This window comes from Rattus norvegicus, chromosome 6 (assembly GCF_021556685.1).
Source record: "Rattus norvegicus strain SHRSP/BbbUtx chromosome 6, alternate assembly SHRSP_T2T, whole genome shotgun sequence".
In the NCBI taxonomy this organism is placed as follows: Eukaryota; Metazoa; Chordata; class Mammalia; order Rodentia; family Muridae; genus Rattus; species Rattus norvegicus.
In genome coordinates, this window is record NC_141539.1 from 103,363,554 (window position 1) to 103,381,048 (window position 17,495).

General features: G+C 36.5%; 2 protein-coding genes and 1 pseudogene across 29 annotated transcripts in view; all 3 read left to right on the plus strand.

Moving 5' to 3' along the window:
• Ccdc196 (coiled-coil domain containing 196) overlaps positions 1-17,495 on the plus strand; it is a 132,890-nt gene that overhangs the window by 87,089 nt on the left and 28,306 nt on the right. The gene's annotated exons all lie outside the window — the stretch shown is intronic.
• The window catches only part of Gphn (gephyrin), a 532,330-nt gene that overhangs the window by 45,357 nt on the left and 469,478 nt on the right, over positions 1-17,495 (plus strand). The window lies entirely within an intron of this gene.
• Positions 10,226-11,203, plus strand: Ak2-ps1 (adenylate kinase 2, pseudogene 1; annotated as a pseudogene).

The window sequence follows — 17,495 nt, forward strand, 5'->3', positions numbered from 1 at the left end:
ATGAAAGATAGCCAAAGATAATTTTGGCTTTCAGTCTGCACTACAACATTCCAGCTCATCACATTCAGCTCTAATCTGTCAGACTGCCCTTTTCAGGAAACTTCTGTACACAAATTCATACATGATTTTCTTTGAAACAATAAATGGAAACAATGAATGGATCTGGGAGAACATGTTTTTATTTGTTATAGCTTTTAAAGTATAGTTAAGGTGTAGTTACTACCCTAATTCTTCTATTGGTAAGAATTTAGATTGCTATTAAAGAATAGATCAAAGATAGTTGTAGGTTGTCTGTCTTTAGGCAACCAAAGGGAATAATATAATAAAGCCTCTCCTAGAGTCTTCTGTACCCAAGGACCTATAAAATAGGTCATTAGCTTACCATTGGCTGCTCTTCAGAGCTTGATCTTAAGATCCTGTTGTTAAAGACAACACTTAACTATTTCATTGAACACAGAGAAGTCAAGCTGGTGCCTAACTAGAAATTTCATCCATACTAGTTTCATCATGAAAGGTACTAGTGAAAGACAGTTTGCTGAATGGTATTCTGCATGCTACTGCAGGAGAAAAGTAATCATCATTATTACCCAGGAACAAACCCTGTTTTCTACAACAGTGACCTGCCTATAAGGCATACTAGTGCAGTCGTGGTACAACTGATATGGGAGTAGCCAAGAACTTTTTTTGTTTGAACTTAAGACCCATTTTATGAGATGGGACTCAAGTGACTGCTAAAGTGGCCAACAACCTGAGACCAATATGTCATTAGCCTAGAGAAAAACTTGATTCCTATCGACATACTTTTATACAAATAGATGGGTGCTTTGCCTGGCTCACATCAGAGATGGAAAGTAATTTAGAGACCGACAAATGAACAATGTGCAGAGAATCAGAGTCTGGGTTTTTAAATGGAATGGCTTTATAAAACCCGACCCCTGCTGCTCAGGGAAATATACAGGCAGAAGAGGAGGCAGAAATATTTTAATAGCCAGAGGTGATGTATTGGCTAGTTTTGTGTGTCAACTTGACAAAAGCTGGAGTTATCACAGAGAAAGGAGCATCCCTTGAGGAAATGCCTCCATGAGACCCAGCTGTAAGGCATTTTCTCAATTAGTGATCGAAGGTGGGAGGGACCATTGTGGGCGGTGCCGTCCCTGAGCTGGTAGTCTTGGGTTCTAAAAGAGAGCAGGCTGAGCAAGCCAGGGGAAGCAAGCCAGTAAGTAACATCCCTCCATGGTATATTAATTATTAAAATATATCTAGCTTGTTTCTGTGTTGAGCAAGTTATCCATAAAAATGCAGAAGATAAAAGAGATAAGTTTGTGTGTCAGATTTTTATTTATTTAGAAAAGAATTGTGATTAACACAAGAAGGGAGTGTGTAATATACCAACTATTATATCCATTAAAAATGCAGTTTTTTATAATGAAATTTGTTTGGTTACTTTTATTGTTAATAGAGTGTCCATTTATTTTGTGCTGTTACTGTATGGCTAAGAGTTGTATAGTTCTTTAGTTTTTTTCCATTCATATTGGAATGCATAACTAGCTGTGACAGGTGGCATAGCTATGGGCTGAGAATCCTTTTTTGATAAGATATTACTATGTAGCTCAGGCTGGTCCTCTATTTGGGATTTTTCTGTCTTAGCATTCTGAATGTCTGGATGACAAGTGTGTAACATCATCCCTGACCTCACTGGGTCTATAAATTTGATTTTTGATATCAAAATAAATCTGCACATTTTGATCCCATCATTTCTTATTGTGGTGCTTAATTTAGGTGTTCTATTCATATTTAAAGACACTATTTAGCAGACAGTAACTAATGAGATTTGATGTGTTTGTCCTTTGTAAATTAAGTTCTTTAGCTATTTGTTCCATATGGTAATCAGATATTCTTGAATGAGTATATCATTTTAGACCCACTGGGATAATTCTGTAAGACAGCTAATTCTATATGATTTGTGAGACATTATAAATATAAACCATAGCAGGTAGTATGTGTGAATGTAAATTTATATGAGTGTGTATATGCTTATATATGTGAATATACTTTCCTACTATTTTGACTGCATTGTTTGCATGATATGATTTTCTATGTTGACAGTTGCTTGTGGGTCTTTTCTGACTTGCTTTGTATATGAATGGACATATGTTTGTTAAGCTTAAGAAATATGCCTTTTACTTTTTAAAATTTTAAGAACTGTTTAAAAGCCGCTTTTGTTTTGTGAAAATAGTTTATGTCTGTATTCAGATGATTGTGATTTTGGTGAAAACCACTACTAGTACATATTGTTTAAAGAACGTATAAGGTTCAAAGTTGGGCAACGAATTACTGCTATTAGGGTATGGGAATCTGATGTGAATTTATTATTGTCTAAGAATGCTTTTGAACATTAATTTTGTTGTTGTGGAGAGACCTAAGTTGAAAGGACAAAGATAGTTTTAATTTAATGTTGGAAAATAAAACTTAGTCCTTGCTTTGTTTTTGCTTCTAAACTTTAAAAAAAAAATCAACAAGCTCATAAATTTGACTATTGTAGGTTTTAATTGAAAATGTGGGTTTCAGCCTCAATTCTGCCATTACTTAGCATATTACCTTGGGAAAATTCCTACTGACTTTAATTTCTTCATTTTGTAAATAGGAGAATTGAATTTCTAGTTTGTCGATGAAACCCTATCCACTTCTAGAACTCAGTGACAAGCGTTTTATGATGCTTTCTGTTTTTTTTCCCTTTAGCTTAAGGTTATTATTTAATTTATCCTTTCTGCAGAGTCTTACATCACTTAATGGCAGAGATACACTCTAAGAGCATACCATATAAACTTAGGGAGTGCAGGCCAACACTGATCTGCACTTTTGATGCTTTACAGAAGAGGTAAATTTGAGAAATATAAGGCCGTTCCAGGTATAAGACACAACAAAAACTGTTTTATGGTAAACTCAAGGTATAGCTAGAATGAGTAGTGCTAGAATTAAATGTATAGTCTATGAATTGATAAAGTCTTCTAAAATTAAATACTATGGTACTGTATATAATTGTATATGATATACTTTTATATGATTCTCAGTATCAGAGGCTTGTCATTCATATCATTATCACAGCCATATTGGTAATTTGTTGTGCCATTATGAGAGTACAACACCTATGATGGCAGTAGGCAATAGAGAGATTTTTGGCTCCATTATATTCTTATAGGACCACTATTATATATGTGGTCCATAAAAGGATAAAACATTATTATGTGGAATTTGACTTTTTAATATAGTCTAAATTAAATGGAATCTTGTTAATAACCCTTGTGTTGACTATACTACATCATTAAAATCAGTGAACTAAGGTTATTTCTAGCCTAGTGTAGGATAGACACAGTAAAATATGTACTTTTGTGTGTTGGAGTAGTGTGATAGCTTTCTGTTGTTACAATGGTGACATACTAAATTAGTCTAAAAAGGGGAAAGTTTCATTTTGTATCATGATTTCAGGGGTTCATGTTCACTAGATGGGTATGACTAGATTGTATCATTTAGTTTGAATGGAATTATACCATTATACATGGTTTGTAAGACTTATGTTTGATAAAGGGGGAAAGACTAGATGGCCCTAGGTAGCTGTTCAGTTCTGGGTTCTGTTCGTCTCTTGTAGTTAACAATGAAAAATTCACTGAAATTGCCCCTATATTCATTGCATTTCTAGTAGAGGTCTAGAAGAAAGAGGGTAAAAATATACAACTTCCTGGGTGTGCAGTTCCTAAAATTTCACACTTTTTTAATAACCTTTAGCACTGTGTTAAAATTTACTAGTTTATTTTTATTCTCGGTAGTTTTTATAGAGTTCAGATGCATCTATCCCTAGGTCAGGAAAAGCTCTAATTTTGTTTTTCACTATAGGTGCATGCTATTCTATATTTCATGTTTGTTGCTTGACTTTAATTCTCTGTTTGATTCTGAAAAAGTAATTAATTGGAATTTTACAATGCTTTTGTCATATTGATGGGAGTAATGCTTTTCCCAACTCTTTATGTATTCATTCTTAAAGAAGAAAGTCATTTACCTTAACATACTTTCATTTTAAAGATATATATATTTTTTTCTGTATTTGTTAGTTTTTTCTTGTTTCTATTTGTTATATTTCTCTCTTTAAAACTATAATAATCTAGTGGTGATTACCATGCAAACATGAGGACCAGAGTTTGCTCTCTAGTTCCCACTTAAAAATAAAACAAAATGGAAACCAAACAAAAAACCAACCCAGCTTTTAATTCCAGTGCTGGGGATGTAGAGAAAAGAGGATCACTGAGGTCTAGTTGCCAGCCATTGTAGCTGAATTGGTGAACTCCAGGTTTAGTGAGAGACCCAATCTCAAGAGAAAGAGGGAAGAGCTGGACACATGACTTAGCAGTTAAAGTGCTTGTATGTAAACAGAAGGGCTTGGCTCTCTAGCTCCTGCATGAAAGCAGGTAGAGGCCACCCATAGTGCTAGTCCACAGGAGGCAGAAACAAAGAATCCCTGGAGCAAATTGACCAGCCAGCCTAGCAAAAAATGGTGAACTCCAGGTTCAGAAAGACACCTTGCTTCAATACAAAAGGTAGAAATAGATCAAGGGCCATAGTTTCTAAACAGTATCATCAGGTGCATATGCACCTATCTATGTGTACTTAACACACATGTAAATTCTCACCCCCACACAACAGAGGTAGAGAGCTGGTGAGGAAGACATTTGACTGACTGGATCTTTACATGTGCAGCTTTTCTAGAACCTCATTTTAATATAATTTTCAATGTTTGCTCCTGCTCTGGTTGGCTAGGACTTCTATGTCATGTAACAGTTTATGACTTATGAAATATCAATTTAAAGGCATGCAGATCTTACAAAACTATAACTTGTATATGTGCAGCTTAGAATTCATCAAAACCTTATGCCCCTTTGCGGATTCTAAAGTGCTTTTCTTTATAAGTCTGTCTTCCTTTGGTGATCTGTTCTGTAAGTTTCATCTGATCCACTTTCCTAAGTTCTGTCTGAATCTATACTTCCTTGGGGCTGCTATATTGTGTTTGGACTCTTTCTCCCTGTGGAGTAATATGGAATATGCCTCTAGGTAGGAAGACATAGACAAGCATGTGGGTTGTTTTTTTTTTTTTTTTCCTATAGACTTGGAGGCCCAGGCTGTCTTCCAGTCACTATTAAGGAAAAAAAAATGCTATCTTGTATAGTTCCCCAAATTTATTGTATATGATAAGAGGACCTATTAGGTGCAAGTTATTTTGTCATAGTTGGACGTTTTGTTATTTTATTTTTTTCTTTCTATTGGGCAAATTTTGTATGCTCTTTATGTTGTTAAACACACATACTATCTATTTATCTATCTATCTATCTATCTATCTATCTATCTATCTATATCATCTCTATCCACTATCATCTATATCTATCTATAATCTCTATCATCTATATCTATCTATAATCTATATCTATCTATCATCTATATCTATCTATAATCTCTATCATCTATCTTTATCTATAATCTATATCTATCTATCTATCTATCTATCTATCTATCTATCTATCTATCTATCATCTATGCTTTCTTAAAGGCAGGGTCTTACTATGTAGCCTTAGATACTCAAGAATTAGCTATGTAGATGAGTCTGGCCTTGAACTCACAAAGAGCCACTTGCCTCTGGCCTCCATATGCAACCTTCCCCGTACATACATACATATGCACCACACACAAATATGAACACATATACACACACATTACTGGAGACTTTGAAACACTTGTCCAGAGCCCTAGAATAGGATATTGTAAAAAGTTGCATCTCTGTGGAGATAGATAAATATTTTAATATATAATTAAGATAAATTGAAAATGGGACAGACCAATGACGAATTAAGGACGTAGAACAGAAGCTTACACTTTGAGTTATTTTTTATTCTGTCTTATTTCTTCAACATAAAATGAAAATGCCAAATCAATTAACCAGAAGTTCAACTTGCAAAACTTAGTTAATTAATAATTTTATTTCTTGTTTGTTTTAACTACTGTTAGACTTTGAACTTTAGCTCCTCTCTTCTATGGACTAATGTGAAGCATTTGTTTTAGGGGACACTAGTTTTCAAGAAACAGACTTTCTAATCTTTCTCTGGATTAGATTTGATGTAATATGATTCTTTTGATTCTTATAGTACACTAGGACACAAAGACTATCATAAGAATTGTTTGTACTCCTTTTTGCTTAACCAGTAGAATGAAAAATGTGACTGTATTGTTTAAATATATTCATTTGAAGATGAAAAAATCAATTGCTATGAAATGTGTTGGCACTCAAAATTAGCCATTAGATAGTAATTGTAGATTAGAAAAAGAGGAGTGTTTTCCTTCTAATTTGTATCTATGCATCCATAGGTACTGGTAAATTATTACTGCAGCAAGGCATGGTCTGATATTACTTTTTCTGTGGCAGAAATTGTGATATTTGTTGTTATCTTATTTATGAAAGTAGATACATTTGTCAGTTTTTCATCTCTGCCACATGCCACTAGACAAAAATACTGATAAGGTATTAGTAAGTTCAGAACCCTGGTAAATCTCATAATTGAGAACAGAACAGCAGGAATTCAAACTAGCTTCTGACTAGGTTTCTGTCCTGGAGCATGTGACCATGACTCCTCACTAAGAGGACAAGGACAACTGGTCATGTTAATAGAACCTAGAGTTCCCCATGCTAATGAAGTATCTAGATAGGCCTCAAGTGTTTAGCAGATGAGCTTCTTTCCTGAATATTCATCCCTTTCTACAAAAGGTATTTAATCTCTGGTTCACCTTGAGTAAGACATATGTATCCTCATCTGCCATGAATAAAACTGTTTGGGCAAGCAAGGACAATCTCCTTCATCAAGGACTGCTGGGGGAAGGGGGCTTTGCCATACAGAACTGTGCTGTGTGCCCAAGTCTCCTCCCATAGAGGGCCCCTTTTCTAGCCCCTTCCTCCCCTCTCATCACAGGTCTGTGAACTCCTGTTCCTAACTCCTCACAGTTCCCAGGGGTGTCTGGGTACACAGGAGGTTAAGAACTTCAGCCTCCATCCCAGCCTCTGCTGTTTGTCATTCAGAGAAACACGGGCTGGGACCCCTATCTTAGACTGTATTTAGTCTTCCCTGAGTGAGGGCAAGGCAGAAACACAAAACAAGATACTCAAAAATCAGCTAAAAGGAAGAAAACTTTATTTGGCTTATGATAATAGAGGTTGCAGTCCATGGTTGGCTGATCATGGCAGGGAGCACACGTAGAATAAAGCTACTCATTTTAGGACAACCAGGAAGCAGAGAAAACAGGAAGTAAACAGGGACAAGACCCACCTTTCAAAGGCTATCACTAAATAAGTAAAGATTTTAAAGATGGAAAGGGAGGCAGTAGGGGAGACAAAAGGCCACTTTACCAATAAAAAGTTGCTTTAAATGAAGAAAAAAAAAACTTACAGCACTCCCATCCTCCAAGCATGTTCTACCACCTAATAACCTATGAACTTAATGAATTTATCTGTTGACAGGGTTAACATTAATTTTTGTACACATGACTCTCTAGAAACTGGTATTTAAACAGGAATTTGTAGAAGGTATTCATTTCCTATAGGAACAATAAGTAATTTAAATTGTAGGAATGTAAATGTTGCCTTTATTTCCTTGGATGAAGCAATGAGATGAGAACTGTACCCTAGCTGTATGAATATACAGCTTTGGGTGAGCCCAGAGCATCTTTGTTCTAACTATCCATAGGCTTAGGACTCCATACAATCTAATCTTTCAAACTAACTGATTCAATCTGGCTTCTCTCAGCTTCTGACTGAATTGTTCTTCCTGCCCTCATACTAACTTGGGTAGTGTGTTTTAATCTACTTGTTCCTTCTCATTTTCTGGCTTATTCTTCTTTCACCTGTATCTACCTTGTTCTCTCTGTAACCTATTTCTGTAAAGCTATCCTGATAAAACTTCCATACATTCATACCACCCACCATCTTCTTTTCTCTCTCACTGCTCTGCTGTTCTCATGTGAGTTGGGCATATCCTATTTGTGACTTATTCTGTTAAATATTTCTCTGATTCATCACTTTGTCTGCCCCTCAGTTAGTTGTCACCTTTAAACATGGCTGCTTACTTCTACAAACTAATCTTACCTTCCCTGCTAGGGATTAAAGGTGAATACTAGGAACATGTCTGTATTCTAGCAGGATCATATCTTTGGATGTGATCCTTTGCCAGAGCAGCCATGTTGCTTGATTAAAATTCCTCTACATAGGAAAAAGTTATGGATTAAAAAACAAATTTTTGTCTAAATTATGAATTGTTAGCAATTTGGTTTTTATAACACCTTTGAGGATCTTATTATTATAATGATGTAATACATCTAATTTGTGATTGCTGAGTATATATAGTGAGGGGCATTAGAACTCATGTGCTTTACCTGTGTTTAACTTCAGAATTCAAATGCATTTGGAAAAATGTTTGTCTTTTAGTCTCAGTTTTCTCATCAGCAAAACTGAGTGATAAACGAGTAGAGAAGATATTTTGAAGTAGTTTATACATAATATGTATGAAAAGTGGAAGTATAAGATATAAGTTTATAGTTTAAAATATATTTAAAGTTTTGGAACTTCTAAAGTGGATAAGAATTAATTTTTATAGCAATTCAGAAGCTATAGGAAATGAATAAATGGCCAAGGAATGAATTAAGGAATAAGTACCATAAAGAGTTAAAATGTGGGTTGGGGATCTAGCTCATTGGTAGAGTACTTGCCTAGCAAGCGCAAGGCCCTGGGTTCGGTCCCCAGCTCCAAAAAAAAAGAAAAAGAAAAAAAAAAGAGTTAAAATGTTTTAAAATATTTTAGAGAATAATTTTCTTCTAATTCTCCAAATGTTTTTTTTTTGTTTTAATGAGAAATGATTATAAATGAGGAAATGCCTTTCCAAACACAAAATTAAAATTATATAATCTTCTGGGTAAGATAATATAAAGGTTGCTTTACTTTAGACATAATGCCATGTTGTTTCCTCTAATACTTTGATATCTAATTATATAATGTTTTGATCTTTTGAAATATTTGACTAAGAAATTAGGAACCTAATTTTGTCTCTTCAGTAGAAAATTAGAGAGGTTTTGTTTTAGTTTCTAATCTTTCTACCAATTGCTTCAAAACCACTCTTGGTCAAAAGTAAATTTACTTTAGTTAAGTGCTACAGCATTAATGTTTTATTTGTAAGAAAAGTATTATTCAGTTTACTCTGATATGCTAATTTTTAGTACTAATACTAAGCAAGGGTGGGAAGTAAAAAGTATAGTCAGAAAATATAAGGACTCATTTATAATAGCCAGAAGCTGGAAAGAACCCAGATGCCCTTCAATTGAGGAATGGATTCAAAATATGTGGTACATCTACACAATGGAGTACTACTCAGCAATCAAAAATAATGAGTTATAAAATTCATAGGCAAATGGATGGAACTAGAAAATATCATCCTGAGTGAGGTAACCTAATCTTGGAAAAACATACATGGTATGCACTCATTGATAAGTGGATATTAGCCAAGAAGCTCGAATTCCCCAAGATGCAATCCACAGACCACAGGAAGCTCAAGAAGAAGGATGACCAAAATGCGGATGCTCCCACTCCTTAAAAGGGGGAACAAAAATATCCATAGGAGGGAATAGGGAGGCAAAGTTTAGAACAGAGTGAAGGAACGGCCATTCAGAGCCTGCCCCACATGTGGCCCATATATATACAGCCACCAAAACTAGATAAGATTGATGAGGCTAAGAAGTACATGCTGACAGGAACCGGATATAGATCTCGCCTAAGAGACACAACCAGAGCATGTCAATTACAGAGGTGAATGCTGGCAGCAAACCTCTGAACTGAGAACAGGACCCCCTTTGGGGGAATTGGAAAAAGGATTGAAAGAGCTGAAGGGGCTTGCAACCCCATAAGAGCAATAATGCCAACCAACCAGAGCTCTCAGGGACTAAACCAGTACCCAAAGACCATACATGGACTGACCCAGGGCTCCAACTGCATATGTAGCAGAGAAGAGAATTGTTGGGGCACCAGTGGAAGGGGAAGCCCTTGGTCCTGCCAAGGTTGGACCCCCAGTGCAGGGGAATGTCAACGGGAGTGGTAAGGGGGGATGGATGGGGGTAACACACTTATGGGGGAGGGTATAGGGGGCTTATGGACAGGAAACCAGAAAAAGGAATAACATTTGAAATGTAAGTAAAGAAATATATCCAGAGGTGTGCAGGTGGCTGGTGGAGTGAGGCTTTGGTAGACATGGCTCCCAACGCGTTAGCTCCTGAACTGGAGCACCTGAAGGGCATCTGGGCCATGTTGCTGCGGCCCCCCTGGGGCTGGCAAGGAGACCCAGGCACCCAAATTGGCTGAAAATTTCTGTGTCTGTCATTTGGCGACTGAGGACATGCTGAGAGCCATGGTAGCTTCAGGCTGAGAACTGGGGAAAAAGCTGAAGGCCACAATGGGTGCTGGAAAACTGGTGAGTGATGAAATGGTCGTTGAGCTCATTGAGAAGAATTTGGAGACTCCTTCGTGCAAAAATGGCTTTCTTCTAGATGGCTTCCCTCGGACTGTGAGGCAGGCTGAAATGCTTGATGACCTCATGGATAAGAGGAAAGAGAAGCTCAATTTAGTCATCGAGTTCAGCATCCAGGACTCCCTGCTGATCTGGAGAATCATGGGAAGGCCGATTCACCCCAAGAGTGTCTGGTCCTACCATGAGGAATTCAACCCTCCAAAGGAGGCCATGAAAGATGATATCACTGGGGAACCCCTGATCCGCAGGTCAGATGACAACGAGAAGGCCTTGAAGACCGGCCTGGAGGCCTACCACACTCAGACCACTCCGCTTGTGGAATACTACAGGAAACGGGGCATTCACTGCGCCATTGATACCTGACGTGGTGTTTGCTAGCATCCTGGCAGCCTTCTCCAAAGCCACATCCTAGTAGCAGAAGGCCAGGCGCAACCGCACCACTGCTCATCTCCCCTCCGTGTGATCCCTATTCTTAGGTGCTGGGCAGAAGAGAAAAGGGTGCTCATGGGAAGGAAGGATGGATGGATGGTGAGGGAGGTGGGAAGGGGCTCAAAAGGAGCATTTGGAACAGTGGCAGTGTTATAATTAGTAAGTTTTTTTTTTTTGTTTTGTTTTTTTTACACATAGATGAGAATTTTTAAAGTATAAGCAAGGGAAAAGATTAATTTTTTAAAAAAAACTTTGATTGGAGGTCATTGGTACAAATAAGGAGACATGGTGTTCTTTTTTCTTTTTTCTTTTTTTTTTTTTCTTTTTTTCGGAGCTGGGGACCGAACCCAGGGCCTTGTGCTTGTTAGGCAAGCGCTCTACCACTGAGCTAAATCCCCAACCCCCATGGTGTTCTTTTTAAGCAATCAGCCTCTCGTTTTCTCTGGACCATAAAGCTAATGATCTCTAAGAGACCTCAGCATCTACATAAGAACCTCATGGATCTCCAGGCCAAGAACACAGCAGTCAGACTGGGCCTGTGTCCTGTGCAGAGGAGGGACTGTTGACCAGCGGTGGCCCCCATTCCATAAAGACTCCCCTGCACATATGGAAGAGATAGGGGTGTGAGCTAATGGGTGCTGGTCAGGAGATCATGTTTACGGCAGTTGTGGGGAGCGGGGGTGGGAGGGTGGGGAGGTGGGGGGAGACAGATCCCACACTTGTGACTTAAGAGTTGCCTGCTCTGGTGACAGAGCTGTCAGCCACCCAGCTCACTCTTGTCTTACAGTCTTGCCTTCATTCATCCATGGCACCCTTTAAATAACTGAACGAGGCCGAGGAATGTAGCTCAGTGTGTGTGCCTGGCACTGTAAGCCCTGTGTTAGGTCCTCTACAGTGAAGGGTTAGAGAAAAAGCTAACATGTCTTAAGCTAAGTCATCCAAAGATTGTCCTTTTCACCCTCAAATCCTGGGACTGGGATTGCCCGACAACACTGTGATATATTTTTCAATGAGGTGCTTTTCATAACTGACCAAATGCTGCCATGTTTGGCCCCTGAGTCAATAAAATACGTTGAAAATTTGTAAATATATATATATATATATATATATATATATATATATATATACACATATATATATCTTCAATAAAAAAAGAAGTGAAAAAAAGGAAAAATATAAGGACTCATAAGTGCTTTTAGAGGCTATTGTAATCTTTCAGCAGAATCTGATTTTGGAGTACATAACTAAATATTTTAATTAGATGTACTTAATGTGTGTACAAATTTTTAACCTTAAATATCTGCTAACATTAAATCAATAATGTACAAAGGATGGTATAGCATGATAATGATTATTACTGGTCCAATCAAGACTATTTCTGTTCCAACTTCTTACAATAAATTTTTTTTAAAATAAAAATGCAGTAATAAAAATATTATATAGTATATGTAATTAACAGGTACTAATTTTGTATTTAACCTAGATAAATATTTAAGATAGGTAAGGATATATTGAAGATGTAAAACTAAAAGATGATTTCTGATTTTATTTTTTCCAAGACTTGAGAAAAATGAAAACAATATAAGAGAACAGCCAAAACAAGCAAGAGGAAAATTTTCTTTTAAATAATCACTTTAAGATTGATTGTGGTTGAATTAGGGAAAGGCTGGAAGAGGCTGAGGAGGAGGGCAACCCTATAGGAAGACCAGCAATCTCAACTAACCTTGATCCCTGAGATCTCTCAGACACTGAGCCACCAACCACAAGCATACACTAGCTGGTCCAGGCCTAGGACACATATACAGCAGGGACTGCCCGGTCTGGCCTTAGTGGGAGAAGAGGTTCTAACCCTCCATAGATTTGAGACCTCAGGGAGTGGGAAGGAGATGAGGGTGTGGGAGGGATGGGGACATCCTATTGGAGTCAAGTGGGAGGAGGAAAAGGATTAGGAACTGTGGGAGGGCAGACCTGTCTCTCTCTCTCTCTCTCTCTCTCTCTCTCTCTCTCTCTCTCTCTCTCTCTCTCTCTCTCTCTCTCTCTCTCTCTCTCTGTCTGTGTGTGTGTGTGTGTGTGTGTGTGTGTGTGGCAGGGGGACGACTGGACTGTAAAAAAAAAGTATTATAAAAAATATAAAAAGAGAAATAACTTCTACAATCCCAATATCCAGACATTACACTCTTTATCCCATTCTGTCATATTTATATAAGTGGGTTCAGATAATTTTGCTCAAACAGTAGTCTACATCTAAGCTTTCAACAGTTACTTTATAAAAGAGGTTTTGTAAATAAAAAAAAAAGTCCAATTATCATTATGTGTCTTATAGCTACATTGTGGTAAACCATACAGTAGAATATTGCCACTTTTTATTTAAGCAGTAGGTATGAATGTTAAAAATAAAACTAATAAAAGGGGTAAAGATATATGTTTATTCATAGTTTAAAAAGAACTTATATTTTTGTTATATCATCAGTTTATCAAAGGTTTCTTCAAATAGTTTTGTTCTTTTAAGTGTTTTTGTTTTCATTTGGGTTGGTAATAACTGTACCTATGAAACTCTTTCATTGTGATGGTTTCACTTGCCCACCCTCCTGCCTTACATTACACATTACTAAGACTTTTAGTTAGTTCATCTTCTTACTTTAAAGAACCTTAATGCAGCTTTGAGATTCAAGTGACTAATAGCGCACTTTAAAGGTTTTTATAGAAATACTCTACCAAGTTATTGTAGACTATTCAAGAACTTAACAGTTTTCATTGAAGAGATACTTCCTTTTCATCAAATCAGTTGTCATATAAGACACACAGGTCTTCAATTACAAATGTAATAAAAAGTGTCCACAGTGACTTGAAAGGTAATGCCACTGTTTTATGAAAGAGTGAAAATTATATATATGAATGAAACATTTTGACTGTGTCTCTGCTGCATCATTTTACTTTGTCTGGGTTATATTCTTTGCATATCATGTTAACTTACTGTGAGCCTTTTAATCCTACAGCCTGGCCTTCTTGGAATGAATTTTATCACCTTCATTTGTTCTTTAATCTGTTTTCCCAATAGGTGGTAATCAGTTTGGTTTTTTCTTCATTGTTTTCTGAACTGAAGTTATAATGAATCTTAAAAGCTGTAAAAGTGTTTCTAGACTTCAGAATGAAGCAGAAGACATTACAATGTAGGGTATATTTAGGTGGTTGGTGGTTGTCAGTTATTAAGAAACTTGGAGCTTAGCTTCTTTTTAAGAATATACTTTGGAATACACATTTATAGTTTTGCTATTCATTTTGAGATCATTTTTGTTTTTATATCATCAGTTTTTAAATATAGGTATAGACTGTAAGCACAATTTTTTGAACTTCTTCATTGGGTTCTTATATATCTACCAAACCTTATCCTACCCTAATCCCTTTCAACTCCTCAGCATTAGGTTGGATGGAAAGAATGTTAGAAGGGAAAAGGGGCATAGACCTTTAGACTACTTCCTACTGACTAGGGACTTTCAGTTCCCAGGCCAAGTCCAAACTTCACTGTCAAAATATCCCCAGCAAGTAATTCAGCAATATTGAACCCAGCAACAGGGATCAGCAGGAAGGACATGGGAACAGCCGCTGCCACAGGCTCTCTAAGGGCTCTCGCATTTATAACTTTCAGAGTCCCCGGTGTAAACTATCGCTAGTTGGTAAAAGTCATGGGCTCCTCCTAGAGCACTAGATAATTATAGTTAGAGGCCCTGGTGGATATTCTAAAGCAACCCATATCTCGTACCTGGGTTTAAAACAAAAACATATTCATATAACTGGGTTTTAAAGGAAACCAAAATTCTCACTACAGTAGACTTTGACAGTTAAACTGAATGTGTGAGGGTAGCTGAACGACATTACCAGATAGGCTGTCTTTAAAATAGTCATGTTGACACTGAATTTTCTGATAGAACCAACTCCAAATATATGAATAGGACATATTAGATAATTTAATGTAAGTATACCATCATAAAAATATAATTATCATCTTGCACAGAATTCTGCCATGTAACAGATTTCTAGGTTTCTCAGATACAGGACTGGTAAGAAAACAAACAAATGTCAATGCAAAACCTGATTCTGTAGTTTTGGCCATACAGGACTAGAATAAACTGGGACTAGAACAACAGTTCTCAATCTGACCCCTTTGAGGCTTGAACAACCCTTTTACAGGGGTCACATATCAGATATCCTGCATATTAGGTATTTACTTTACAATTCATAACAGTAGCAAAAGTTGCAGTTATGAAGTAGCAACAAGAGTAACATGAGGAGCTGTATTAAAGCTCCAGAACCTCTGCTCTAGAGCCACATTAGAGCCTGGAGTTGATGTTCCCTTTTAGTCATATTAGCAGTCTCAGGGCTTTGGGATGCTAGTATAGCATTGAGAGAAGTTAGCTCTTTCAAATGTCAGTGCTAGAATACTAATACCAAGATGAATAAATAAGGCTATTTAGTACCAAGTCACTTTTAACCAAAATCTTCAAGTGTCCTGACCATTCTGTCTGAACCTCTAAAAAGAAAGCTAATGGGGAGGAGTGTGGTGGTGTGTGGCATATGAGCTGCTAGATGCAGGAATGCCTCGATTTCCTTAAGACACCATAACTGTTTTCTTTTAATTTATAACTATGAAGCCATGTAGTATATTGTAAGTTCTCGGTAAATATTTTGACTGAATGAATGAAATAATTGCTTACATTGTTTATGGCCTTACAATCCAATTTAAATTACATTAATTACTTTCCTTATGGGCATAATAATCTTCTAACTTAAGAGCACGAACATAAAATTGGCAAGTTCAACTTCTATCTGGGTTATAGATTTTATCAGTATTACTTTTGTTGTTTTGGTTTAATAATGTCTCAACCCCATTTAGTGAGCAACTATTGAATATGTTTTGCTGAATTTAGTGATGGACTTTATGTTGTGCCATTGTTAAGTAGATTTTTCTTGAGGCAGTATTAAGTATAAACATGTATGGTGGAATCTATAAAATGTGTTATGGGATAAAGGAAAAAAAAACATAAAATCTACTCCTGCTCCTAGGGAACTCAAGTTAGGATGGCCAGATGAAAGAAAGATAGGCTGCATTGTCAGCATATATGACCAATAGAGAACAAACGCAGTGGCAGCTTTAGATGCTCCGTTCACATAATAGTATATCAGAGCTTTCCCCTTTAAAAAAGGTTATCTTTTAAAAATTGCATATGTATACATATTTGTAATTTTATTATATATCATATAATTTTATTATATGTAATTTATACTACAGGTCCTTTGCATATGTATTATGGCTTCCAGTTTAGTATTTGAAGGGATTTTTGAGTGTGCAAATGAGTGAGTCATGGTCTATATTTGTTTCTTGTGCCTTTTCTTGTGTTGTTTTCCTTGTGTTAGTTTGGTTCTATTCCAATGTGTTAGTTTCAGTTTTATCTAGTTATATTTTATTATTATTATTATCCTTTAGAAGCCTGTTTGCTTTCTAATGAGACAGAAGGGGGGGGGGAATGTAGATCCTGATCAGAGGAGAGGTGGGGAGAAGCTGGGAGAAATAGAGGGAGGGGATATATCATGTGAGGGAAAAATATCTATTTTTAAAGGGAAAAATGTTGGTAGTTCTGCCAGTGAGTAAAAAGAAAAAATGTTTATGAAGAAAGTCTTTATACTACACATTTAAAAATGAGTGTGAGGCCTAGGTAGATATTTCAGCAGCTTACTACAGGAACCTGCCCTCGGGAACACACATAAAGAAGGAGGACAGTGCTACAGAGTTGCTAGGCATGTGCAGGGCATATTTAAGATTTGAGTGTTAATATAAATGGTCAGAATATTGTTTTACATTTTCAGTTAAGAACACATTAGTGTTTTTGTTTCATCCTATGTGCCCTATTTCCTTACAGCATTTCAAGCCAGATTATCTGACCCATTTTGATTTAATGGGAACAGTGCCATCTACTGAGTCACTAGCATTATATACTACATATTATTTCCAGAGAATAGAAAGAAGTATGTTTATTCAGTTATTTTTATTACTTATATTTAAATGTAATTGCTTTTTATTTGATTTCAAAAGAAATGAAGCAATGTGAATAAGCAGGTGTTTTGACTCTAAAAATTTCCTTGCTTGGAAACAGCAATTGAATTTGAGCCTTAAATATATTCTCTTTCTAGTACATTAAACAGAGTGAGTTCTATCAAAAGCTTGCTTGCACTACTTATAGTGTACACCACTCCATCTATTATCATTCAGTGTTTTCCTACGTTTATGTTCTCTGTTCTTGAACCATAGTTTCTGTTTCTTTGGTCAGAAAATTCTGAATATTGAGTTGAGTTCTTGCCTTTTCAACTCAGTGAGATAATAATAGATTGTTAAAATTGTGCTGATATTCTGTCATTGATACTTTAAAGCATAGTAAATTTATAGACATTTTTCATTTGCCTTAAAAAAAGGAA